The sequence below is a fragment of the Chrysemys picta genome, chromosome 5 (assembly GCF_011386835.1).
Source record: "Chrysemys picta bellii isolate R12L10 chromosome 5, ASM1138683v2, whole genome shotgun sequence".
NCBI lineage: Eukaryota > Metazoa > Chordata > Testudines > Emydidae > Chrysemys > Chrysemys picta.
Window position 1 is genome coordinate 74,323,679 of NC_088795.1, and position 27,412 is coordinate 74,351,090.

At 38.6% G+C, this 27,412-nt stretch overlaps 1 protein-coding gene across 1 annotated transcript in view; it reads left to right on the plus strand.

Annotated features, from left to right (window-relative positions):
• Positions 1-485: 485 nt before the first annotated feature.
• LOC101943579 (uncharacterized) overlaps positions 486-27,412 on the plus strand; it is a 236,867-nt gene continuing 209,940 nt past the window's right edge. Inside the window, exons 1-2 of the mRNA XM_065596643.1 lie at positions 486-526; positions 2,794-2,845. The gene's annotated coding sequence lies outside the window, so the exon portion shown is untranslated. The remainder of the gene's footprint in view (positions 527-2,793; positions 2,846-27,412) is intronic.

The following is a 27,412-nucleotide window of genomic DNA, read 5'->3' on the forward strand; positions in this document are numbered from 1 at the left end:
CTCTGACATTGTTTTGGAGCATATTAAAATGTTAAAAATAAACTGAATATAAGAGCTGAACAGTTGAAATAAAGAACACAATCCCACCAGCCTTACATAGACATAACTCCTTGATTTCAGTGGAACTAGAGCTGGTCAAAAAAATTCAGTGGATGTTTTTACAGTTGAAACTGAAATGTTGTGAGGAAACATATCAGTTTTGACCAAAATTGTCAGAAAGATTTTCCCTGAATAGCTTGGCAGTTAGGACACTTGCCTGATGTGGAGGACCTGAGTTTAAGATGCTGCACCAAATCAGCTACATCCTAGGTAAATACCCAACCACCAGGCTATAGAATCAATCTCTTGCTGGCCCCAGTGAATACTTAATTATTGATCAAAGTGAAATAACTCCAACTGGGGAGATTGAGAGTAAAAACAATTGTGTACTCAGTAGTTAATACATTCACATGAGATGTGACAGGTTTAAGTACTTGATCTGAATCAGGCAAAGTAGGGATTTGCCATGGAGCCTTCCACATCCCAGGTGAGTGCTTTAGCTACTGGTTATTCAGGGGTGGTTCTCTTGGTTGTGTTTTTTGTGCAAAATTTCAAAATGTCTTGTCCCTATTCTGAAGGGGAACAAAAACAATTTTGAAACCTCAAGGTAAAACAGAAACATGTTTTCTGCTCAGCCCTAAACAGGATCACAGACTCCATAGTGGGGATTCCAAACCTTTGCAGGTCTACAAGGCTACAAGCTACTCCTTGTGGAAGGTGTATTCAGCAGAAAGTCTGAAAAGCTGAACTTGTAGAGTTTTCTGTAGACTTTTCCCTATCTTGGAGGTTTATTTTCTGAGTGGGATGTTTTCATTTTCAACAAAACTTTTCCCCTAATAATGATAACTCCTTAGACACTGCTTTGCTAACTATTTAAAGTAAATCCACCTCATATTTGGAGCAACATTAGAGGTTTACTTTTATCAGGGAATTGTTATATTTATTTGGTGTAACTAAAGTAAAATCAAGGTTTTTCTTCAAGGACCCAACTTCACTACATGTAGAGAAATAAAAAGGGTTAGCCTTGTGTATTTATGATGTAGAGGTAAAAATTAATAGCTACGTGCCTTGTTATACTTTGTCTAGAAAGGCTCATTTAATTTTATAGCATGGGGTTTGCATCTGTTTTCTTTTTTCCAATGATATTTTATAAAGGTTTAGGCAACAGTTTTCAAAGTCATTTTTATATAATGAAAAAGACTTAAAAATGTGTAAAGAGTCTTTGTGGAAAGAAAATAATCAGTTTCCTGGTGTTCTACAGTAAGCATCCTGTATGTGATTGGGAGATCCTTTATCATAGAGGGTGGTCCAGTAGTAACGTACAAAAAAGGATAGTGTACAAAAATTAAATTATTATTTGACCCCACATCATTATATGCCACATAACTAATTAAAGCACACTATAACAATGTAGCCTTAATGTGCCGTCTGTTACTTGCATGACTCACTCATCTTTCAAAAAGAATAAGTGATTTGTATTAGACAAGAGTTGTTAAGGATGTTTTTGCGGCTAGCAATTGCTGTCACTGCTATGTTAAATCACAGGCCCAAGCCTGGGATAGAAAGAGACAGGCTTATCATGAGCCAGGAAAACAGCAGCTCAGGACTGATAGCTCTGACTTAGGGCCTTGTTTAAAAAGTTATGACTCAGTGCAAGCAGCCAAGGTTCCTTAGCCTTCCTCAGTTCAATCCAAACCAGCCACTAAGAGCCCTAATGTTCAGGTTGCGTGCCTCACTCTGATTATTTTTGGGAAATGGATCACAGCAAGTTTCTTTCCTTATGCATTCATCTTCATTTAGTGGATAAAGGGACTTCTCAGTGAAAGCTCTACACATTGGGCTGGATAATGGGCATTTCAGCCAAGCAGTGCAACTGTTTGGATTCATAGACTGAGATATTTTAAAAAGTTGTAAGTGCACACATCATAATAGCTACACAGTGTTACACTGATGCCACCCTCCCACCCCCCGCAATTCATTTTTTATATATATATATATATATATAAATGAATGAAAATTCATGATGATGTGAAACTGGACAGAGGTCATTTTGCTGGTAATTTCAAATGAGCACCAATACAATTATGATTTCACACTATATGTATTTTGTATATGTCTCAGTGTACAGAAATCCAACTGTAGGAACAACTTCAGGAGATTTTTTTGTTTTGTTCTGTTTTCCATATTTCTTCATTCCTACCAACAAACTGCTTTAGCATTGTGAGTTCTATCTGAAAAGGCTCATAAGGAGACTATTACAATTAATTAAAACATCTCTAAAAATGTCAATATTTTAAAGTCCAATATCTTGGGACATTCAAGGGCAAAAAGCAAGTGTTATTCCTTTGAAATCTAGGAATGTACCTTTTCCTATGATATAAAGCTTTAATTTCTAGTACTGCAGCATCATGCGTCATCTGACTTTTAAAAGCGCCACTAGCCTCGGACTGAATGTTTTTTTTCTGGGCCTCAGGCCAGCATAATTTTTGGAGGGGAATGGGGGTGGGTGCAGAGAAGTAGAATTTCACTTTTGGTGGGAGATAAAAGCAAATTCTTTAAAGCTGCTCAGAGGGCAAGTCCCAGTAAGCAAAATGCAGGGGAAATGGTCAAAGATTTATGATCAATGTAGTGTATGCTTTCTATTTATCACATAGCTATCATCATCACATGTGATGAATGTGTGTGTATATATACAGAATATTTGTATGTATGTGGGAGTGCACATATATTCAAACACAAAAACTATTTTAATAGGACTTGAAAAAGCTTACAGAGTTAAGGACTCAACATTCAGGGAACGCCAAAGGTAAGATTCCACATGCAACCTTAACTTTTCCACTTGAGTGTATGCATTATAATATAGTCCTTACATGATTATATACTATTTCTTAAATTATAGGAGTATAATGTACAATTTTTACTATGAAAAAACAGTGCTATCCCGGCTCTGACCAAGACTTGCTTCCTAACACTTATGCCTATAGAGAAAAAGTTTCTGTAAAAGATGCCAGCATTCCTAACTCCCTTACAACATACCAGGGTATTATTGCAATCCAGTGCCCAAAAGCAATAGCTGAGACATCACAAATCTGCCAGCCTAATTTTCAAAGATTATTATAATTTAGGAGTACCACTGAAGAATCACAGGTCTCATTACCTTTATAATTTAAAATCCATTTTGCGGTTAATGAGTCATGAACACATACTTTTTATTGAAAGGGGGAAGTAAGAAATTTTTCAGGGAAAGTATGGCAAGTACGGAAATTGTTTTATAAGGAAATGTATTTAATATTAATTCTAGAAATTCTGAAAGTTTGTTAGAGTTTGTTGAAAAATGGAAAAAATGTTTGCAAAAAATGTCTCGTGTGAAAGTAATTTTCATCCCACAGGTTTTGAAAATGAATGATTTTTTGATTATTCAAATTTTCTTGAACCTTTTAATTGAAAATTTCACTTTTTTCAGTTTCATGTTTTTTCTTTTTTTCCTTTCTCTCCTGCTCTCCCCTTCCCCAACTCTTTTGTTTTTTCTCTTCTGTTCTACCACAGAAAATGGGGTAGAAGGAAGAGTGAAAAGGGGGGGGGAAAGGGTTTGAAAAAAGAAAAATTGATTTAAAACCCCTCTAAAATTTGCATTTTCCAGTTTTGTTGAAAATATGGAAAACTTTTGTAAAAAACAGCTCTGGCCCTGTATCTCCACCACCCATTGCTTATAGACCAGCCTATTATCTTGCCTATACCATCCAATTCATATTTCCAAGATGAGCTACCACAGCTGTCCTCATCTGGGATTAACAATATTTACTGAGTGGTGAACCACTTACTCATCTTCCAGTCAAGCAGCTACTGACCTAAAGTGGCCATTTTGGGACTAGCTTCTGCTTGCTGGAGTTCCCTCTTCCTTAGCTGATGAAATTTATTGACTCCTGGTTTGCAAATACACATCTCCCCGCTTAAATTGCTTTTTTATTGCTGTGGAGATGATGCATATCCATACCAACTATATTATGATCTGCTCTGACACACTCCCAATAACAGTAGAAGAAGCATCCATATTTGTGACTTAAGTTGGAATAGTGTCTGCAGGTTCTATCCTCATACAACTGAAGACCATATTGTTGGATTTCAGACTTACCAGGCAGAGTTAAGTATTCTGTACAAACTCTTGTGGAGAGGATGTGTCTTTAACCCCAATAGATGAAAGTTGGGTGAATATATAAAGGATATATGGAATTCCCTGGGTTTTTAGTGTATTCTAATGGTGAGAGAGAGAAAATGACCTACTGTATGATATACAGTGCATATAAGAGATGTTTAATTGCATCTGGGAAAACATTCATTAGGGGCATCATTCACACCACACGTTTACCTGTTCCTGTGGTGTACACCAGCATGTCAGTAGTGCACATGGTGGTAATGTGAGAAACTCCCAATACCAGCCTTTTAAAATTTACTATATCCCCCTTTTAAATGTGTTTAATTGGATGCAGAAACAAAGAAACACACCTAAGTAAACAAAGGGACATAGGGAATGTGAGTAACTCTAGACTGCCAGAAAGAGCTGGTAGAAATATGAGTTTAAGAGGCCATTGAGCCCTGTGAAATATTTTGGTATGCCACAATTGCTAAAACACCTGGGCCAAATAAACTTGGACAGATCCATCAGGACAGTTTTTTACAATGTACACTGGCCCTCAGGATTGCTGACCTCAGACCTGTAGTGCAGTATTAAATCATCTTAGGCTGCAAAGGGGAGCCAGCCAATTCTGGTGGCTGTTGTGATAGGCCTGGACATCATGGTATGATGTGGCATTGCAGCATTTTGTGATGCAGCACAGTGGGGGCAGAGAATGGGGACAAGAGCAGGAATGTGCCAGAAAGGAGTTCATGTCTGCAAGCAGGGCCACTGCCAGATAATCATGAGCATGTATGTGTGGGTGACCTAAATGTGGAGCTCTATAAGCGCACATCTTCTTTGAGTCCCTCCCCTATTTCAGCCAGGACGGAGACTCTCTCTATTGATGTAAAAACAAATAAAAATTGGGGCCGAGTGCAGGGACTGATGCCTGGAAATTATTTAAATTTCCTCAACCTTCAAAGACCTTTCTAAAGAGCCATTTTGTATAATATCTATCTGTCATGTATAATGGAGTTGTCATTTCCTCAAAAGGGAGAGGTGGATGCAGGGTTCCCATTTGGGACACCATTCGTTGTCCTCTGAGGTGGGGCTACTACTAGCATCTATGCTGGAAGCCTGAAACTCTCTAGCCAGGTGCCAGCTCTTGATGATGCTCCCACTTCACATTCCTCTGTCTGAAGAGTTTTTGTTTTGCTAGCCATGGAAGAGGGCTATCCCTTGAGGAACAGAGATCCCCTGAGCCCTGGGAACAGGAATTGTGCAGTAGTAGAAGAGTACTCTTCTATGCTGCTTACTACTTTGAAGGGGCTGCAGAACACATGGTCCTAGACCTCCAAAAGGCCTCCTCACTTTGTCTGCAAGGTATGACTGTGCCTTTTGACTTATCATTGGTCAGTCTTGTTTAAATACATTTTAAATCTGAGCAAAATAGCATTAAAATCACTTATATAGTTCTATAAAGTACATGGCGCTTTACAAACATAGATTAAGCCACATTCCCTGCCTCTAATAATATACAATTTAATTTGTAAATTAGGTTTAGAGAGAGGTTTTTTTTTTAACTATAATGGTAAAGAGCACTGAAAAGATGGAAAACATTAGTCAACTTGTTACCACATCATTCTGTTTCCAAACTACCCCAAACTTAGAACGACCATGTGTAGTTGTATGGAAGGAGTATCCATGGAAGGGTGGAGGTGGAAACCCTTGCAGGGTCCTAGAGCCCGAGCCAGAATGTCTACACCACAATTAAACAGCTCCTTAGCCCAAGCCCTGCAAGCCCAAGACAGCTGGCATGGGCCTGCTGTGGGTTTTTAATTGCAGTGTAGACATCCACTATGAGGCATTCCTCCCTAAGGAAGACAGAGTTTGCCTGTAAGTAGGACTGTAAATGTGTCATTGTACAAACAGTACACTTTGCATGTCTTGGCCAGGATATTATAGTAATAAAGCCAAATCCTAGCTCCAACTCCTTGTGTGTATCCCTCAGACACATTGCAGTAGTCAGCCATAAACCAGTTACATGGAATTTAATGCCCTGAATTATTAGTTGAGGCTGAGAATTGCTTTTCCTCAAACCCTTATATTTCCAAGTTCTTCCTTAGGGCCTGTTATTTGACCTTTGTTCTTTATCTCAGGATTTGGTTCAGTAAATTTATCTGGGATATAATTTGTATACATCTCATGCTGCTTATTTAAAGAAAACACGTGGCTATTTTCTGGTTTAGAACTTGGTAAAAAAATATCCCAAACCAATTCTGAATCACATGTTTGAAAGTCTAGAAATAAGAACATCTTAAGGAGTTTAAACCATTTTTACTGGAACAACAAAGAGTCTGGTGGCACCTTAAAGACTAACAGATTTATTTGGGCATAAGCTTTCGTGAGTAAAAACCTCACTTCTTCGGATGCATAGAGTGAAAGCAGTGAGGTTTTTACTCACGGAAGCTTATGCCCAAATAAATCTGTTAGTCTTTAAGGTGCCACCAGACTCTTTGTTGTTTTTGTAGATACAGACTAACACGGCTACCCCCTGATACTTGACAACATTTTTACTGGTTAATTAGTGCAAAGAAATGTGCATTTGGGCAAACAATTTGAAAACCAACTAAGCACAAAAGGTTTTGACATGGATGATGTATTATACTCTGTACATATAAATTTATGATGGAAATTCCAGCTCCATCTTATTTATCAGTTTAGCTATCAAAGCAGTGTGTGTTTTCAAGCAATTTTCAAAGGTAGTCATTGGGTTGCGCCACAAGGAAGGGGAGTACTCAGTTATGGACACTCTTAAAATAAAGGCAACTTTAAGATTTCAACTAGGTGGGTAGTCCAGAAGTTATGGAATGTTGTGCCAGCTCAGGCTGCCCCAGCAATCCTGGAATTCTGAAATTAGCTGAGTGTTCAGCATCAGAGATTTCCAGCAGGCAGATTTCACATGCAGTTGTGGTACCTGGCAACTGGTGGGATCAACAGTTGCTAATCTGACTGTTCCTGTGCTGTTCTTGGCCCACAGTACTCCCTAGAGGTGCAAGTTGCTATGTACAAACCTGCTGATGCATTCAATATATGAAGTAGTGATGGTACATTCAGAGAACTTTATTCAAAATTCCACCATCCACAAGAAATCAACTCTATATACCATGTGCAATAAATCACCAACCACAGGTAACCAGGAGATTTTTAAAAGGATGGTCCCAGCCCATGCAATTGCAGAATTTAAGTAAAGCACTGGCTCCAGGCAGGCAGAGAAGGATGGTTCTGCCTGATGCATTGAAGGGTCAGCTGGCCTGGCTATACCAGCAATGTATGTTCCTAAGCAGGCAGGACTGAGCTAAAATCTGAAATTTTTGTGACACTAGACTCTATTCTACCAGATAGGCACATTAGTGTACATCAGTCACTGGCAGACATAGACGTGAGCACAGGTCAGGCGGCTCTGTGCTGAAGATGCTCAGAAAAACTCATACTGCTCACTTAGAAAAGCAATTATCAGTAAAATAAAGGTTTTAAAAAATCCGTTCAATTATGTGGCAGATATTTCTGATGGGGAGTTAGCAGAGCAGCTGCAGACATTTTTCAAGGGCAGAGAGTAGCATAACCATTGGTTAAGGGAAGGGGAGTGACTAATGAGATTTAAAAAAAAGTCTCTCTCATTGGCTATATGCAAATCCGCCAACATTATGTGGGGGAATAATAGATTTGGCAACCAGAGAATAAACACAATATTTGACGTCCTATTACAGAATACATGGAGGGACGTGGTTTTTTTACCAATAGAGAGCCAAAAATGTCTGCTTGAACTTATTTTAACACCCTATTGTTCATCCACTCTCTGCCCTAGAACACAGTAAGCAGATATACCATGTAAGATGGTACTTTCTTTGCTGAATGGCATGCAATAGCCTTGTCAAACATCTGCATAAAGCTACTTTGAGAGCCCAGAAATGTGTTGAACCTCATTTTAGAGCATGCCAGCTCTGGTACATCTAAGGAAATTAATCAAAGAACATAAATTCAACCCTTTTTAATAATTATGCCAGCATTCAAAACAAAGAACCTTTTTTTAAAAAAAGTTCCTCCTTTTACAAGCTTTCTCCTCCCTTCTCCTTCTTGGCAGCAGTTCTTCTGAGAACAGATCATCTAAAATTTATTAGCATAATCTGCATGGAGAGATTTCCTAATACCACAAATAAGTTAAACTGTACTACTTCTAGGACCTCGATGAACAGCAGTTGAAATGAAAGAAAGAGAAGAATGTTCCATGGGAAATAGCATTAGAGGGCTTATTGCCATTAGTCAAAATACAGCAACATCCAATAGTATGTGGTATTATCTATGAAACTGGCAATCTTATCTTAGTAAAAATATAGTCTAAAAAAACAAAAAATGTAACAGGGTGGTCTGTTCCTTTTAAGGGTAGTGAGTCCTGGGCCCAGCCATCCCCTGTCCCAAGGCATGGCCCTTTAAGAATAGATGTTCCATGGGAGGACCAGCAGTCAAGCTAGGAGCCAGATGCTTTAGTGAGGTGGCCATAATGCTTAGCCAATAAAAGATGGTGAAACTCAATGAGGTGAAACTTAGAGTCTGGAGAAAGGCTCCTTGATGAAGGTGAGCTAGGGAAGCTAATGAGGACCACAGGCCAAGGAAGGAGGGCTGTAGAGTCCTATCCAAAGTGGAAGAATTTTGAGCCCTGTATCAGGGCAAAGGAAAGGACTGGAGAGAGAAGACACTTCTGAGAAGGCAGGCTGGTACATAGGAAGAGGTTCTGAGAAGGGAAGAGCGAGTCTGGGTCTGAGCTATAGGATTGGTAGCCCAATTGTTTTGGGTTCCCAGGGCTGGTAGAGGATGCAGTGACCTCTGCTATTAAGAGGGAGGAAGAAGGGATTAACCAGAGCCCCAAAGGCTGGAAGCTGACCCCAGAAAGAGGAGAACTGAAGACTGTTGTGTGCTTGGCATAAGTCTGTGATGGAAGATTGGTGTCTGTCTTTTGGATTTTGATTATGATGGAAGGGGTGGGCTTTTGCGATTTAGCAAGAGGGCTAAATCGCATTGGCAACTGAACTGCTCTGGAGGCTGAGAGAATTCCTGGAAAACCCAGGAGCTAAACTGAAGCTGGATTACTTCAGTGCTGGCATCTCTTGAGGGGGCATGTGTGCACGGACTGCTACAATGAATAATATAAAGTACTGCATCCGGAAAAGCCTTTTGGGAAACTGTTTTCTGTTTCAGGTATTAAACAACAGCTTGAACACTTAAGCTTTTATACATATTTGAAATATATTCATATTAGAGCAACAAATTCAGCATTGATTTACACCCAGTGCTTCCCAGTTAAATCAACCTGTGATAGTGATGGGTGTAAATCAATGCAGAATGTCTCATTGCATTCAGCTGGACAATCAAATTACATGATAAAGAAGTCATGCATTAATTACATATTTTGCGCTTTATATTGCAGCCTTGAGTTTACCAGCCCTATCACAAAATCTCTTACAATACATACTTTAATCCTTTAATTAGGATATTGATGATGTCATCCTTGACACTTTTAAAAAAAATTGTTCAATGTGCCTCTGATTCTAATTCCAGGTCCAATCTTGGCATTTTCTAGATCCACTTTGGAAGTGGCTTAAATGGCAGAAGTCTTGCAACTTCTGAAGGCATAATTTAGATCTAAAGATTGAAATGTGCATAATTAAGGGGGCAGCTCAAACTATAACTGCATTTTCAAATGCTTTCTGGATCCTAGTCCTGCTCTCCTTAGGTTTGGGCTCTGCATAGAAATATTTCTTTGTAATTTATTCTGCACTGACATTTTACTTCTTGAGAGAGAAATCAGTGCATATTTTTTGCCTTATGCAAATCTTATGTATATTATTTCCAGACCTGTAGGGATGACAGAACCTAATATGGAGTCAAACTAAAATTCTCATGAAGTGGACTCGTTTAATCCAAATGAGTTTCACAGCAGAATGCTCTTCTGTTGACCCCAGACATTGGGCAAAATGTTCCAGGAATAAAACTCCTACAGGAAAATGTATTTGCATAAACCTGAGTAGAGAGCACAAACATACCACTCATCTTTTGCATAGTTTCTGTGCGATTGCTACTGTTAATAGCTTTCCTTTTAGGGATTGAATTTAATGAGAAAAGGACATTCCCACTTACATTACTCCAAAAAAGTGCTGTTTCCTATGAGTGCTGATGTTAGTATATAACAACCATCACTCTCTAATCAGAAATATTTCTGCTGTCTCAGCTCAGAACACACATTATTTACTAAGCCTGAACTATGCTAAGTTCATTCTTTGTCACCTTTGTTAATAAAGTTCCACCCCAAAATTTGTCCACATCTTAATTATTTTAAGTAGAAACTCAAATTCCTTAAACTATTTTAAAATTTTCACCATCTAGAGCCATTTTTGTAGCATAACATCTTAATACAGTTAATGTGTGACAATCTCAGTAACAGCTTGTCCTCTGATCTTAATACCCCCAACTGAGAGAGTATTCATGTTGAATGTGAACTGAAACACCAAAAAAGGACATGGGTTGCAAGATGACAAAGTGGAACAGAGGCCTACAAAGGGAAGTTTGGACTGGAGATTTGCAGCACTGTCTCAAGAGGGTCTGATATTAGAGATATCTTGCAGACACACAGGGCCAGATCGTCAGCTGTTGTTAATTGAAGTAGGTTCTTTGACTTCAATAAAACTTTCACTGAAGTTATGCTGATGTACAGCAGCTGAGGGTTTGGCCCAGAATTTGCATCTCTGTAGTGATAGTAAGATACTAACTCAGTGGGAATTCTGTTTCATTTTTTTTAATTCACCAGATTCTGTACACTACCTTTGTTTTCCATCTGATAGCATGTATGGGTAAGACAGTTAATTGCATCCCAATCTTGGTTCAGTGCCCTGCCCTCTCTGATTGCACCGTCTTCTTCCATATTATTGTGGCAATATTGAAAACAGTTGCTGTTCCCCCATCAGGTCTGGAGACATTGAGTGAAAGTAAACATGCACAAGAAACTACAGCTGACAGGAGGGTACAAGAAGTTAAGCCAGGTCAGTGAGGCTACACGGGGTGGGGAATCGATTTAAGATACGCAAATAGCATAGCTGAATTTGACATATCCTATTCGACTTACCCCACTGTGAGGACGGCGGAAAATCGACCACCGCGGCTCCCACATCGACGGCGCTTACTCCTCCTGATGAGGTGGGAGTACGCGTGTCGATTCGGGGATTGATTTATCCGTCTAGATGAGATGCGATAAATCGATCCCCGAGAGATCAATTTCTACCCGCCAATCCGGGCAGGTAGTGTAGACTAGCCCCGAGACTGTGCCTGATCTGAGTGTATTATATCCTCGGCATAACTAAGCAGTCTTCCCAAGTGGAGGTCATCCCAGCCCATTAAAAAAAAATAAAAAACAGTCGTCAGTGGTTAGGAACCCATCTGCAGCTCCGATTATATCAAAAAGATTGAAAAGGAGATGGGGTGAAGAAGGTGCCAAGCCTATCAGAGTGAGGAAAGCAGGAATTACTGAGCCTGGAAAACTTGTGGTGGCTCAGTCCACCTGTGTGAACTGGTTCACTGGCAGCCTTCCTTTCCCACCAGAAGGGATAGTGGTGTGAAGGACAAATAGGTCCATTCCACAGCACGTCCGCCCACAAACAGGAATGAAAAGAAAATGGCAGTGTGGAGAGAACACTGGGCCCACTCCCTAGAAGTCAAGATCTTCAGACTCATTTTGGATTGTCACCTAGTTTGATGTTCTCATCCAGCATGCCTCCCTGCTTTAAAAGGGCTATTCTCATACTGGTAAAATTAAATTAATCTGTTTTTATTAACATCTGTTTCAAGTTGTTTTTGTAGTAAGTTTGAAAGTATTCATGCCATTTAAAGAGACCATATATTAATCTGCATATGTGTTATATTTTGTGTATATTTTATATACCAGCTATGTATAGTTTGTGCGCATATTAGGACTGGTCAAAAATTTTCCGTCTAAAGTGACAGAAAATGACTTTTGACTAAACAAAACTTTTTAGAGAAATTGTATTTTTCTCTGGAAATTTTGATTGTTTTAATCAGAAAACCAAATGCCTAAAAACGAGAATATTTCAATTCAGATGTCCTACCATGGTGCCTTCGGGAAGCTGTAGTTCAGTTTCCTCATGTCCCCATTTTCTCTATGGGCTGACCTCCCCAGACAGACTATACCGCCCATAATGCACCATGGCTAGGGACTCCAATTATGCAACTGACTCTTCTTACCAGGAGGAGATAGCATTGTGCATAATGGGAGATATAATCCACCCAGGAGGTCGGTTTATAGGGGAGAAAGGAAGTATGAGGCACGTGAACTACAACATCATTGAGATACCACAGCAGTGGTTCCAAATTGAAATATGTAGAAATGTGGCCCAAAATATTTGTTTTCAAGTTTTTGCCAAATCAGCAAAAATTTTGATGGTCTAATCTTTTTCATTCAGACTAATTTCTTTGCACAAAAAACCCTATTTTATGACCAGGTTATGTGTACATAATTTCTTAAAGTTTTGAATGTTGAGTTTGATATTTGCCAAGGTTACTCTTTAAGTCCAACTAAGGATTTATCAGATCTCTAAGCAATAACCTCAAAAATGTATCCCGCTACATTCTCATTTTAACTTACAGAGTATACAATGAGTAAAGTGAAGTGGAATGTTGGACCATATTAGTTAGGTCACCTTTGTACTTATTAATGAATGTCTACCAGAGTCCTGCACCTTGCACTTCCTGAACCCAAGTATGGGGTGGTAACAGTCATATTGTAACTAGTGGTACCTACAGGGGTTCAACATTGGTCTTAAAACCTTTCAATACCAGCTGAAGAAAATGCGTACCTCACCCTCTTAAAGGGTGCATGAACTTCTCCTCCATATGCCCCATTAAAGCATATGGCCTCCTTCACTCTCCTGTAGACACAATAGACAGAGTTGTTGGCTCTGATACTGTGCTTCTTTATTCACCCACATTGCTTGAGTGGCACCAACCGTGCAAAAGGCAGAGTCGCATTTTAACCTCAGATAGGCACACAGCTCCCAGTTACTTGAGTGACTTCTATAAGAACTGCATAGCTGTACATCAGGGAAGTAGTGAATTGTTAAATTCTTAATTTTTAATATCTTTTTGTGCAATCACATTTTTTTCAAACAATCTGGGACAATTAAACCAAATCATAATGTTGATTCAGAAAGACAGGCAGTAAAACTTTAACAAATAATGCCTCTGTAAACCTTAAGTGGCAGTTGTACTGCCTTCAGGCATATGATAAAAGATTCCAGTGTTCTTGGTTATACTGTGTCAAGCAGATGCATGTTCATCAATCAAACTCCATAACAGACAAAACTGGGAAATGGGGTATTGGGAGTAAACAGTTCTAAAAAGAGGTGAAACTTTGTGACAGGCAGCCTTAACAGACCAATCTTGTTTCTAAATATAGAAGTAATTTTAAGGCCTCTCTTGAGGCAGAAGAGACAATTATTGCCTAAACAAATAAACTAGTGTTTCTGTACCCCAGGCATACACTAAAGTTAGCTTCGGACTTGAAACTTGAATATCATTGACCCTGCACTGAGACTTGAATAGCAAAGTGTCAGACACTGTATATTAGCCCATTAGCTTTCATTGAACTCTAGATGAATGTCCTTTTAGTTGATGGATTAGTTAACCTGGAATAGAACGGTGAAACTAGAGGTGTGCTATGGTTTTAGCACCAATTCTGCTGTCAGCAAAAATGTTCTCATATCAGCTAGGGAGGGAGGAACAAATGTCAGATCCTGAATTTCAAACCATGTAAATGCTGAACTTTCAAAGTTCTTAAATTGAATAAAGCTCCTGAAATTCAGTTTGTTTGGAGTCTGTCCTTCTAAATCTGTCTGGCTGAGTAGAAACTTGGCTGATAAAATTCAAGGCCCAACAAGGTTCTCCAAGCCACTTAAGCTCCATAGTGGGGCTGTGTACAGAAGGGCCTCAGAACACTGTGTTCACAATAGAACGGGTCTAACACCAGCCCCATATAGGTCAGTATAGAGAGGGCAGGCTAGGAGAAGAGGCCACAGGATCTATCTTTGTATGTATCCAGTGGTCCCAACTCCCCAGAGCAGACATATGGAGGAGCTGTGGCCACTATTCAGGCCTCTCCCCCGACCCCCTCCCCATGGATTTCATTGCACAATCATGATTATTCAGAAGAGACTAAGGCTTGGTCTACACTAAACCCCCAAATCGAACTAAGGTACGCAACTTCAGCTACGTGAATAACGTAGCTGAAGTTCGAAGTACCTTAGTTCGAACTTACCTCGGTCCACACGTGGCAGGCAGGCTCCCCCGTCGACTCCGCAGTACTCCTCTCGCCGAGCTGGAGTACCGCAGTCGACGGCGAGCACTTCCGGGTTCGACTTATCGCGTCCAGACAAGACGCGATAAGTCGAACCCAGAAGTTCGATTTCCAGCCGCCGAACTAGCAGCTGGGTATAGACGTACCCCAAGGAACTTAAGTCCCTTTAGAAGTCAATGGGACTTAAGCAATTTAGATGCCTCTGAAAAGTTTACCCTCCATACTTTGTGGGGTGGGATTGAATTTCACTCTACATCATCTCCCAAATTTAGTTGATTAGAATTTTATGTAAGGGTTAGTAGATGAGCAGAACTCCAACAAACTGTACTACTGGAAGAAATATAAATTGGTAGCAAATCATAGTAGCACTTCAAGCAGCACGATTTTCATCTAGTGTCAGAGCTAGACTGATGATATATGGGGATGCTGCATTACCGTCTTGTGACTTTTCATCAGTATTTGATGATGAATCACAACAATGCTACATCATCATTATCAGTTATGATAGCATCACGACTCAAATTGTGTTTGTGATGCAACGTCACAATGGCATAAGCTGGTGGCTCTCTGCATTTGAAGATAATGAGGATCAATTTGAGGATAATGCAGCTTTCTAGCTGTTAAAAGTTAGCATGTCTGTGCTACTGCAGAGTATCTTCTTTGCTGTCAAAGGAATTTTAAATATGCAATATCTCAAAGTTTCTGTATCTGACTCTCCACTCCACTGCTTTACACCTGTGCCAAGCCGGTATAACTGCTACTAGCTTAGAATGGTAGTAATTTACACACATTTTGCACTCAGTTTGCACAAGGGTGCCTGGCCATGCAAGGGGCATAGCAGTGGAAAATCAGGTTCACAACTTCTTTCAGAATTGTGGGTGGGTTGCTTCAGGTCCTGGAATTTTTGTCAGTCTTTAATTTTCTATTTTTTTTTTATCACAAATAATAGTATGATCTTGATCTCTTTCAGTATCTCTTCCTTCCTTCCTTGGGAAATGTATGTCTGTTTCTGGCCTTAGTCCCATATCCTCCTTAGTTAATTCAATTTTTTAGCAATATCTACAGTGCCTCTCCTTCCATTGTGTAGAGATCCTCCTGTCTCTTTCACTGACCTCTTGTCCCTTATGTAATTGTAAAGCTTACTATAATTTTTCTTAACCCCTTGTGAAGGTGAACAGAGAAATTAAGTTTGCACTTTATTATTTTCTCAATTCTGTTTTATAATTTTTCCAGAATCTGACAATTTATACCCATCAGATGCCTCCTGCTTGCTTTTCCTGTATATCAAACTTTCTTTCTTGTTTTTGGCAGCATTTAACATATTAATGTGACACAATTTTTATGAGGCTACATTATTCATAGGAATTAGCACACACTCTATATGCACTGATTCTGGAATGTATTCAGTAACCCCACCTACAATTTTTAAAAGCCTAATACCCAAATGCAGCAATTGCTACTTGCTTCACTAATAAGGAAAGCTAGCCCTGCATGAAAACCTGAAGTAGTCACAATGCATTAGAAGCTAGCAAACAATACAGTGCTCCATAGAACAGCAAACAATAGAACTTCAGTCAAAAACCTTAGGCCTTAAGAAACTCTGCTAGATCTTGGAAAATTCAGTTTTTCATAAAAAATATTGTGCACTTTTCTTCACATTTTTGATGAAATTACTAATTTTGCATCAAAAACGTAAGTGTGAAAATCCTGTAATGGAGTTTGAATGTATGTGTAGAAAAAACAAATCAAAACACTTCTCTGTAAGATGGTTCCCCTGTATACTGCAAGGACCCTGTTTTACTAATTTATACTTACAGATTTTCTAATACACATTATTTAATTAACAAAGTACACAATTTCTTAAGTTTGGTTGGCTCTGTTTGAGTATAGTCAGGAGACTCTGAAAAGGCTTATTTTCACCTTTGCTAAAAAAGTCTGGTTGGAAAGTGGTTTTAATTGGGTTGGAATCATTTCATGAATTGATTTTCACATTGTGTTTTGATGGTTGCTTCCAGGTAAAACCAGAAAGTACAGAGGCATGTAACAATTTAAAAGAAAAAAATAGTTCACATGTGTAACTTCACAAAAGGCAGAAGACATCAGAGAACAGTTCAGATCATGTCTAATTTTATTCATAAAGTTTTCCATCCTTGGCATTATTTACTTCATTGTGACTCAGAGAGGTCTTATGGAACTGCATGAATAAATGGTATGACTGTATCCCTCTCCCACAACTTGTTTGTCCGCAGTGTGGGACTGTCTTCGCTTGTGTATGGACAGTGCCTAGTACTGTATCATCCTTGTTCTGTGTAGTACCACTACAGCATTGTAAAAAGTTTTTATTACTGAGAAGGACATAGCTAAAGAAGGCAGTAGGTGATTATGAATTTAGTAGTTAGTCTTGGTACAAGTGGGGCTGACTTTTCCAATTAACTGCTCAATTGACCTGGTGCGAGGAAGGTTAAAGTCCCACCTAATACATGATCATTAAAGCTTTTCATGTAGCTATGCAGACAAGGCAATCTGGGAAAACCCTGAGACAACACCATCTTTGGTGCCAGACTGATAGAGCATTTAGCATTTGTCAGTTACGGGAGGGAGACTGGATAATAGTATATAAATCAAACAAAATACTTCAGTTTGAAAATACTTGAAGGGATTATGTTACTTTTCCCCCCCCTAAAAATGGTGTCAGATAACACAATTAAGAGAGAATTTTGACAATGATTTAGTAGAAAAAACTGGTGCATTACCTCAAGGCATTGTAATGTCTTTTTAATAAATGTAATTAAGGAAGCATAGATCAGAATTTGGACTATGCGAAGTACTTATTTTGCTGTGATTTAATCCGGTATCATTTCTCTTGCAGACATACTTTGAGTAGTCCTGTAATGGCCACTAACGGGGACTATTGTAAATGATGCACTTTTATAGAAATGTACTTCTCTACAGTTGCATCATGCACACCTTTTTCCAACCTACTAAACTTCCATTCTGGGAAACCTCTCAAAACAAACTATAAGGAACTCTAGTACAACAGTCTCAGCTGAAGTCTATCAGAGAGGTCAATTCTTTCTTGCCCAGATCTATTGGTGCTTGCTACTTAATGAACTGTTCATCCACAAGTCTTTCATTATGAGAATCCATGAACAATAAGCAATGAAAGATTGATTGTTTATTTCTGTGGGGAGCAGATAAACAGCTCACAAGGCTGTGAAAAAGGTTAACATGTAACCCAGGACCCAGTTGAAATCTGGGTGCTTTATGCCTTTGTGTTCTATTCTGTCTGCAAACTTCAGCTCTGGTACTAGCAAACTTGTACAAAGTCCTCGCTGGTTTTGGGGTACAGGAGCTAACTCTTCTTCAGGATCCCCTCCTTATATTACATTATTGTGTGTCCAGGGAGAGCCTGTGATCTCTCCCCTCTTAATCACTACTAAGCAAGATAGCCTTCTGTAAATTTGCATCTTCATGAGGTGCCAGATAGCTGCTTCTCCACCCAGCACCTTCCCTGATGTGGCCGTTACCTCCCCATGTCCATATAGCAGTAGTCTCTGTCGGAGTGAGTGGGCGGACAGAGAGTTGGTGCACCTACCACTCTATAGGGCAGTGAAAATGGGAAAATACTTCTGCTCCCATTGCCAGCCAACTCTCAGCCACTCTGAAAGAGATGCATAATGAAAGAAGCTCCATAACCCCTAATATTCTATGTAGTTGCTAAGAAACTCAAGTGGGTTCCTTAGTACATTTCTAGAGATTATGAGGTTCTCTATTCCACTCTGATAGTGGAGGAACCCCAGGGCACTGTTCTACGGATTATGAGGTATCTGAGTCACTTCAGTACAGAGCTGATGGACAGCAGGAGTGTTTCCAAGACCCTTGAATTAATTAGGGGAGCTAGTGGCTACATCAGTTGGTCCCTGAAGAAGGTCCTGGAGGCGAGTGGTGCTGAAAAACCTCTGCTCTGTGAGCAGAGCAAATCCAAAGAGTTGGGGACAGGCCACTGAGCGCCGCCTGAAGACTTCAGATTGTAAATCAGAGGAGAAAGCAACAGCATATGGAATTGGGAATGTCCATTGGTACAGGTTTCTTTGGAATCTTGGATGCCTATTGAAACCAAATCTCCAGGTGACCCTACAAATCACCTAGGACAGACCCTGTAGGACTTAAATAAGCCTACTAATAACCACAGCCAGTTTTAGGTGAAATGAACATAAACATTTATAATGACCTGAAGCTCCAGCAGATACTCTGAACTATTTCTGATAGGCCTGTTCACAAATTTTAAAACCGTAATTGTCCTATTGCTTTAAGACTCAGTGAAATGAGGAGTACAACATATTACTATAAAGTGATGGAGATAGACATATTACATTAGGTTTCTTTCAGTTAATTTCTGAAGGAGTTGTGAATGTTTTCATTATTTGCAGATTCCTGTAAAGAATCTCAGTTATTGGGATAGCATTACATGCTCTGCTTTGGAAATGATTTGGGATAATTTTTCAGTGAACATTAGGGGAACTGGATGTCTTTTTTAAAAGGTACTCCACTTCAACCACACATTATTGAACTTGATGCAGGTATTACTGGATAAACCTTTATGGCCTATATTGGATGAGACATATTAGATTATCACAATGGTCCCTTATGGGCCTTCAAATCGATAGATTTCATCAGATGAAGTATTTGGTGGCAGAGGTTGGGCTATTCTCCATGGCATAGAGATTTCTTTGTGGAAGAAATCAAAAGAAGACCAAACTAACTCACAAAACACAAAACATACACAGAACTATTAACACCAGTAAGTGGAAAAGATAAAACTAGCACTGATATTCCCCTGGCTTCCAGCCCAATGCACCAACCTTTAGGCCAAAGACAGTTTTCTCTTGGGAAAGGCTGGAGGGATACCTGTTTTGCTTTTGTTGTATGCAGCAGTTATTCTCCATGTATGAATACAATACAAGAGGCTCAGTGAGGCCTGGAAACATGCTAGGTATACTTAAGAGTAAATATCTAACAAATTCTATGGAGCAACTGATGGCACTCTATGTCTTACAGCTCTGCCAAATCTGGTAGGATTTTCATAGACCACTTTCTGACCTCAGACCTATTCTCCTGCTCAATTTTAAGCTCCTTTTCCAAACTTCTAAAGCATTAAAGCTGTTAAAAATGGGAATTTTAACATTTGCAAAACTACTTATTTTTCACTCAGCTCATTCTGATGAATGGCTGCAGCATTTTTGTTCAGACTTTCAAAAACAAAAACAAAAACCAAGCATGGAAAATTTCATCCTGAAAAGGTGAAATTGTAAAAGCTATCATTAACTGAAAACAGAAGTTCCCACAGGAAAGTGGGACGTAATATATATATATATATATATATATATATATATATATATATATATATACACGTAATCTATATTGGAAAACATGGTGGTGATGTATGCCATAAGCTTGGGCACGCTGCTCTTGAGTGACAGAGCTATGAGTGAATTATGTAAGACACCCAAAGCAGTGGGATAAAATCTTTATCACACCCCAACATCATGGATTCTGTATGTGCCACACATGTTATAATAATACTATTTTAGGAGTGTCTTTCAGAGTTCAACTCTTTTCATCAGCATTATTTTTTAATCTGTAGAGCCAGGTGCTTTAGCTACCATGAAATCAACTGTACAGGGATCCGAGGGATCCAAAAAAACAAAACAAAACCTCTTAATTGACCAAAAGTATATTTTCTGTACATTAAAACATCATAATCACATGAATATCACTTTACTCTCATTTACACACACACAATATCTCTTTGGAAGGGCCTGAGATGTCAGAATTTAAAGTAATAACATTTTTATACAGAAAAATTGTAGGTTGCTTTTGAGCTTTGGTCCATTTTAGTTATAATTTTTCTCTTCCTCAGTACTGGGGGAAAAAAGCTTCACAAGAAAAAAAAATACAAGACAGTCCCAAGAAAATATTTAAAATATACTCAAACTTTCCTAAAATATATTTGTAGCATATTTAGCATATACAGAATATATGATGGTGAGGAATAAAGGTTTTCACAGCATGAATTTGGGATGACCTGCTTAACTCACTTGTGGCTAAGCACTTGTGAATGATGCTGGTATTCCATATTCACACTGTGAAATTTCATGTATGTTTATGTTTATGTTTATGTTTATGTTTATGTTTATGTTTATGTTTATGTTTATGTAGTGTGTGTGTGTGTGTGTGAATTTATTGCAGAACTGGGAGCACTGTGTAAAGCAAAAGTTGCCCAACTCTTCTCATTATAAGAGCCTGTTTTCAGTTGCTTATAACTGTCAAAGTTTAACTCTTCGAGGTTGAAATTTCTTATGCCAGGTGTTTGCCTTAGGCTGTTTTGTTTTTCTTTAAGTTGTTATAGCAAAAATTCTTGAGCAGTTTCTGAGAACAAAGTTAGGGGAAAATACATTGTTATGACCATGGTAAAAAATTCTTACAACAGTTTTATTGAGAAGTTCTAGTGTCTCCATGCTTTGGAGGTGGGACTTGAAAATTGGCATGGGGGCCAACATAGTGACTAGTCAGGGATTTGTGTTTTTGTTTTTCTTCTAGAAAAGATCCCCAAATGTGACCAAGTTGTAAGCATTTGCAAAGCATTTTGCTTGTGCATGCTCAATAAAGACTTAATTGGCTTCTAAATTCTACAATGACTCCATCTCCAAGGGCTGCAGGGGATGAGCAGGGCTTTCCCTGCAGTTGGTGCTTCTGAATGCTGTGGTGCCAGGCATGGGAATGGAGACTAGTGTGATTATCTTTCCAGGGCTCAGTGGTTCTTTTGCTGGTGCCTAGGCAGCAAGGAAGAGAAGGAAGAAAGTACTGACATGAGTGTAGAGGGGATAAAAACCAGATCTGGGGTGCATGGCTGCACAGGTACAAGATTGGTACAAGGAACCTGGGGTGGGAGGGATTGGGATGGCAGAGACTGGGAATGGCTGAACCAGGTGATGGGCTGGAATGAGAAGCCAAAGGAGATGGAGAGGAGACAGATGAAAAATCAGGATGGGTGATGGGACAGAAGGGTCTATGATTACTAGAGAGCACTCTTTTCCAGTGCCTGGAGCCCAAGATTCCTAAGTCTCACCATTTCCCTGCTGTCAGCAAACATCTGTGAAACCCACTGGCAAAGTGTGAATCACATCCCTTCTAATACTGGTACAAATAAAAGATGACAATTATACTGTTCGCTCAAATACAGAGGAATGTGCTGTGAATCTAAATATCTCAAATCAGCTGATATCCCAAGTATAGTGTAGATGGGATTTTTGTTTTTTTCATTTTGCTTTTAAAAGTCTTAGTAAACTATCTTCCCAAAAATACATTAAAAGAACATTAAGGTTGCAAAGTCAAGCATTAACCTTAATTTTCACATTTTCTATCTGCAACCTAAATTCAGCCCCCTTGTATGTATCATTATGATGCAGTCTTTAATTACATGAACGTATACTATTTTTTCCCACAATACCATTGTCTCATTCATTGTACAGGATAGACTAGTTCTGGGAATAAATCAGGAATATGTAGTAAATCAGGTTGTTGTCTGTAGGAACCCTGCTTCATTTGTTGCAGAAGTTGGAAGGTGTGTAGTGAATGAAGCAGGAGATTGAAAGAAGAGAAAGGATGGTCTCATGGGTCCAGGTAGTTGAATGCTGCCCAGGAGAATTGGATTCTATCCTTGCCTCTATCACATAGTTACTATCTGATGCTGGGAAAGTCAATGAATCCAATGAAGCACCTGCACTGCAACTCCCTATAAGGCAAAATGGCAGCTTTTTTTATAGAGAAATACTTCAGTTGTCTATCCAAAAAAGGCAGTTTTTTATTTTTCTGAAATGTTGAAATTTTCTGCTGAAAAACTTATTTTTCAGTATAACACTGGATCAAACCCTAATAAATTTGATTGTGATAAGGACTTTAAACATGAACTCAAAATCTTGGGTTTAGCTAAACTGTTTTTTTTTAAACTTAAACAAAATCCCTTTTGAAAGAGACCCACAGAATTATTATGTTCCTCCACTAATCCTAGTTTCAGCAGATTTGCAAAACTCAGTAGTTTGTGCTCAACTGCAACATATGTGCCACTAGTATCATTAGGAGTTAAGTGTGCATATTGAGAGAAGAATACATCTCTAATCCTAAAGGCAATATTTTTAGAAAGGGCCTAATCCTGTTAAATTGTGTATACACACACAGATATGTCATGTCTATTACATACACAACACTGGGATAAATACTATATTGGGGCAGTATGGCCTAGTGGATACAGCAGTGGATTGGGACTAGGGAACTGAGTTCTAGTCCCAGCTCAGCCACTGGCCTGCTGGATGGCCTTAGGGGCAAGTCACTTCATCATCTTGTGCCTCAGTTTCCCCATCTGTAAAGCAGGGCTAATGAATGCTTACCTCCTTTGTAAAGTGCTTTGAGATCTAATGATGGACAAATGCTATAAGAGCAAAGTATAATTAATTATTAAAAGAACATTATTATGATTGCAGAGTCAAACACTCAAAAGTTAGGAAATGCCAGAATTAAAGTTGTTCATGCAAACCTAATCCAACTCCCTGTTTTATACATTGTGATAGTCTTTAGTTACATGATCAGACTGTATTTTTTCCACAGAACTCCTGCCTTATTCAGACATGAGATAGACAGTGCTCAATGAACGGGAAGCTATTTGATATTTTGTTTTATCCTCATTGTTCAGTAGTTAGCCCCATGCTTTGTTTGTTGTATGCTACTCAAAACCTGCCCTGAAGGCAGAATTATTAATTGTCTTATGGGCTTTAATATGGTGCTTGTCATTATAGCGTCTGAGTGTTTCACAAACATTAATTTATTTTCACAACACCTCTGTGAAGTGAGGTGCTATTATCCCCATTTGAAAGATGGGGAACCGAGGCACAGAGCGCTTAAGGTCAAATGCCTTCACTAATTTTAGTTGCCCAATCTGAGACACCTAGGACCTGATTTTTTCAGATTACTTAGCATTAAAGCTGGTGAGAAAATAGTGGTTTCAAAGAGAAAATATATAACTTAATCAAAAAGTTGTTTCTGAAAACAGGGATTTTTATCTTTATTCAGTCTTATTATACTCTCTAATAAGATTTATCATGAGATGAATAGTTCTGTTGCAAGATTCCTCAAGTACACAATAGAATGCACTGGGGTTTGTTTGCTTTATTGATATGCATCAGCAGTAAGCGTGAGCTTCAGCAAGTTTATAGTGACTATCTTTTTCTCTACTTCCTGGAGGAAGAAAAAAAAAAACTCCAACAAGTTACACCCGTCATCTTTGTCTGGTGATGTCAGGTCAGAAAACTCCACACACTGCTTTTCTGTAGGATACTAACCTGTCCATGCTGATGCTGTCTCAGACTTGGACTGTGTAAACGATCACATTGTGTTCCTATGAGTTCATAATATTCCAGTTTAATACCCATCAAACATAACTCACTCAAGTATGAGGCAACCCTGATGACTCAGAACCTTTAAAGGTTAGTGATGACATAAGTCCCGGCCTTGGAACTGTTGTTGCACTTAACAGCAGCACATGCCTTTATATTGCCACACTGTACTATGACATGTATTGCTTTATCAGAATTGCCTTTCACCTTGCCTTTACTGTATATGTTTACAATGCCTCTCCCTCATCAATTGAAGGAGACACCAGGGCTTAGAAGGCTCATGCACAGGTTTTTATAGCTTGTCAGAACAAAATGATTTTTTATTGAGGAAGGGTCAAACAACTTGTGCTTTTTGTTGTGTCACACTAAACAGTATAAGAACCATGTTAAAAAAGCTCTGGACTCCCACTAGAAGGCAATGGCTATGAGCAGTGATTTAAGGCTACATTATCCTGTTTCTAATTCCTTCTCTTTCTTCCTGCGGAAATGTAATTGCAAGAGGCTGGGAGAAGGGATTGGAGCATTGGCTTCTATGTCAGCCTTGAAGAAAGTCATAAAGTCTTTTTTTATGAGTTTCTCTCTAGCCTAGTCCTACTTTTCCAAATTAGAGGAGACAATATGACAATCTTAGCTAGCTCTGATCTTACATCTTAATTTGGTAACTCAACAGCAATATCAGTACTCAATTTAAGCTGCGCTAAGAGAACATTTTTGAATTTAACTGATTCCCTATTGAGCTGTAGTAAAAAGTCATGCATGTAAAAGTATGCAGATCATTTTAAGGGTCAAAAGAAAAGAAAGTTTGTCAGTTTTTACTATTTATTAAAGATGATGGCTTCACTAATGAAGGCTAACCTCAGTCTATGACAGATTGAGAATTTAAAAACCCAATATTATGCTGGATGACTCAAATAGTAAATCTGAATAATTGACATTTTCTATATAACACGTAGCAGATAAAGAATTTAAAAAATAGATACTCTTGTAAAGTTGTAACATTAGAGTGATTTTTTTTCATTCTATAAAAGGCTGCAAAGGCACTGCATAGACTTGCTCAAATCATTTTAGTGTATCGTGGTTCTTTGTTCATTGACATAATGATATATCTTATAAAATCATACCCTATTCTAAATTGTCCATTGTCCTGGTCTCGCTTAATAAAGTGCTTGAAGCTGCAGCATTCCACCTCTGTCATGAATGTACCTTGGTCATGACCTGGGAGGACCACCCACTCCTGAGGGGAAGAGGGTAATTCTGTCTCCATGCTAACTTGATTTTTAGACCTCCTTTGAAGAAAAGGAGGACTTGTATCTGCCAGCCTATCCCAGTCTGGGCTCTTTTGCTTCTGTAATATGGATTTCAGTCTGTTGAAGCCATTTGTAGCTTAGTATGGAAGTCAGACAGGGGAGTAGTCTTGTTGTACTCTTGGTTCCATTTCAACTTGAAGAAAGCTCATCTCTCATGCTACTGCCACTTAAAAACACTTCAAGGGGGAAAAAGGTGTTAACTTCAGCCAAAATGATTCTTTGGCTAATGAGATCTGACCGATCATTAAAGAAAAAAAAAGTAATATCCTATGACATAAATATAAATATAGTGGTTAAAAATCTAAATCTTATTCTTTGCCACAAACACTTGTAATTAGGAACCAGAAATGCTTTAACCCAACAAAGAGAGAGTAAATTTATTGACGTGATTTTGCAAATCAGTTAATTGAGCCACAAACAAAGCATCAAATGAAGGAAATAATGTGGTAATTGGAACCCTGATCCCTTATTGGCCTATATTATGGGTTTGCTATCTTTTAGCAGTATTAAATCATTGCTTGAGAACATTGCCAAAAAACCTCTTCATTTCCTTTTAGTGACTTCTTACTGCCCTCAGCTGAAGTTTAATAGAAAAGGAAGGACATGATGTAGTTTTAATGACAGGAAACCCATGGCTTCCAAATGAATAAATTCCATCACTGGCTGCCACAAAGTGTGCTAATTATTTCCTTTGATAAATTAAAAGCCGTAAAAGTCCAGAGTATATAGCATGTGGCTTACAGTTATAGTCTGCCTGTCTGCATTATTGAAAGTTCATATAAACTTCATTATTTTAATTTAATAAACATTATAATTATTTTGACACTAGTAGGCTGTATAGAAAGCATATGTGGAAGACATGCTTGTCTGACAGGATAAATATCCCACAAAAACCAAATAACCCAGTGAACCCATATGTTGTAATAACTCAGTTTATATGATGATTTTGATTTAATTTACAGATTCATCTTTCTTTTAAAAAAGAAAATGGTGACCACTCAGACTGTAAATAGATGAGTAAAACTGTAAAGTAGCTTGTTGTTATCAAAATCATACTGTGATGGCCAGTATGGTCATTTTAGTTTAGAGAGAGGATGAGTGATTTTTGGGGGGGGGGAAGTAAGGGAAATATTTTACACAGGAAAATGCAGGAAAACGGTTTTATTTCATTTTTCTAAAACCCTAGTCAAAGTTCTCTTGTTTATAATTAATAAACATGTACAAAAATGTACATTCCACTATGCAGAGAAACAAACTTCCAGACGAGGTTCAGAAAAACACAGTACATTCAGTAAGGACCACATTCAATGAAGCCCTGAGTTCTAATTACCACTGTAGTTAATAGGAGTTGAGGGGTACTCAACATCTCACAAGATCAAACCCTACACTGAACATTGAAAGGGCTGATAAATGAGATGCTGCCCTAGGGTTTGTAGGCTATGGAAGCCCAACCTCAATATTTGTTAAAGTTCTTTTTTTTTTTTTTTTTTTTTTAAGGAGGCTCCCTTACTTTTACTAGATGGATTAGAGATCCAAGCTAGCTCATGTAAGAGTCCCCAAGCACACTAAAATCCTCTGCCTTGTCTTGATCTAATGTATCTGACTCATATTGTAAATTGGTTGCAAAAGTTCAAATGACTTTTTTTTTTTAATTAAGAACAATTTAGCTAGCCTGTGACTAATTCTTCAGTATGTTCACATGAACTAACTAGAATAGTATATGATAGAGAGAGGAGATGGCATGATAGGCCAGAATAAGAATGCAGGCAGAAAACCATACAGTAGACTGCTAGAACCAGTGGGAAAATTAACAGAACTACAGTAAAAGCATTGTTATCTGGCATGTTGGAGGAATTGGGTGTGCTGGTTAGTCAAAAATTCCGGTTACCTAAGAGTTATACTTACCAATGGATTACCAGTTTTCAAAGAATTGGAATACAATAAAATGAATAAACGTTCCTATTCTCACCCTTTTCAAGATGTGTACAAATATCTATTTTCTGTTTAATATCAACACAACTCTCTTTCGCTTCTCTCCTTTGCTTTTCAATGGTATTTTGGATGCAATAATGATAGGGTGGCATTG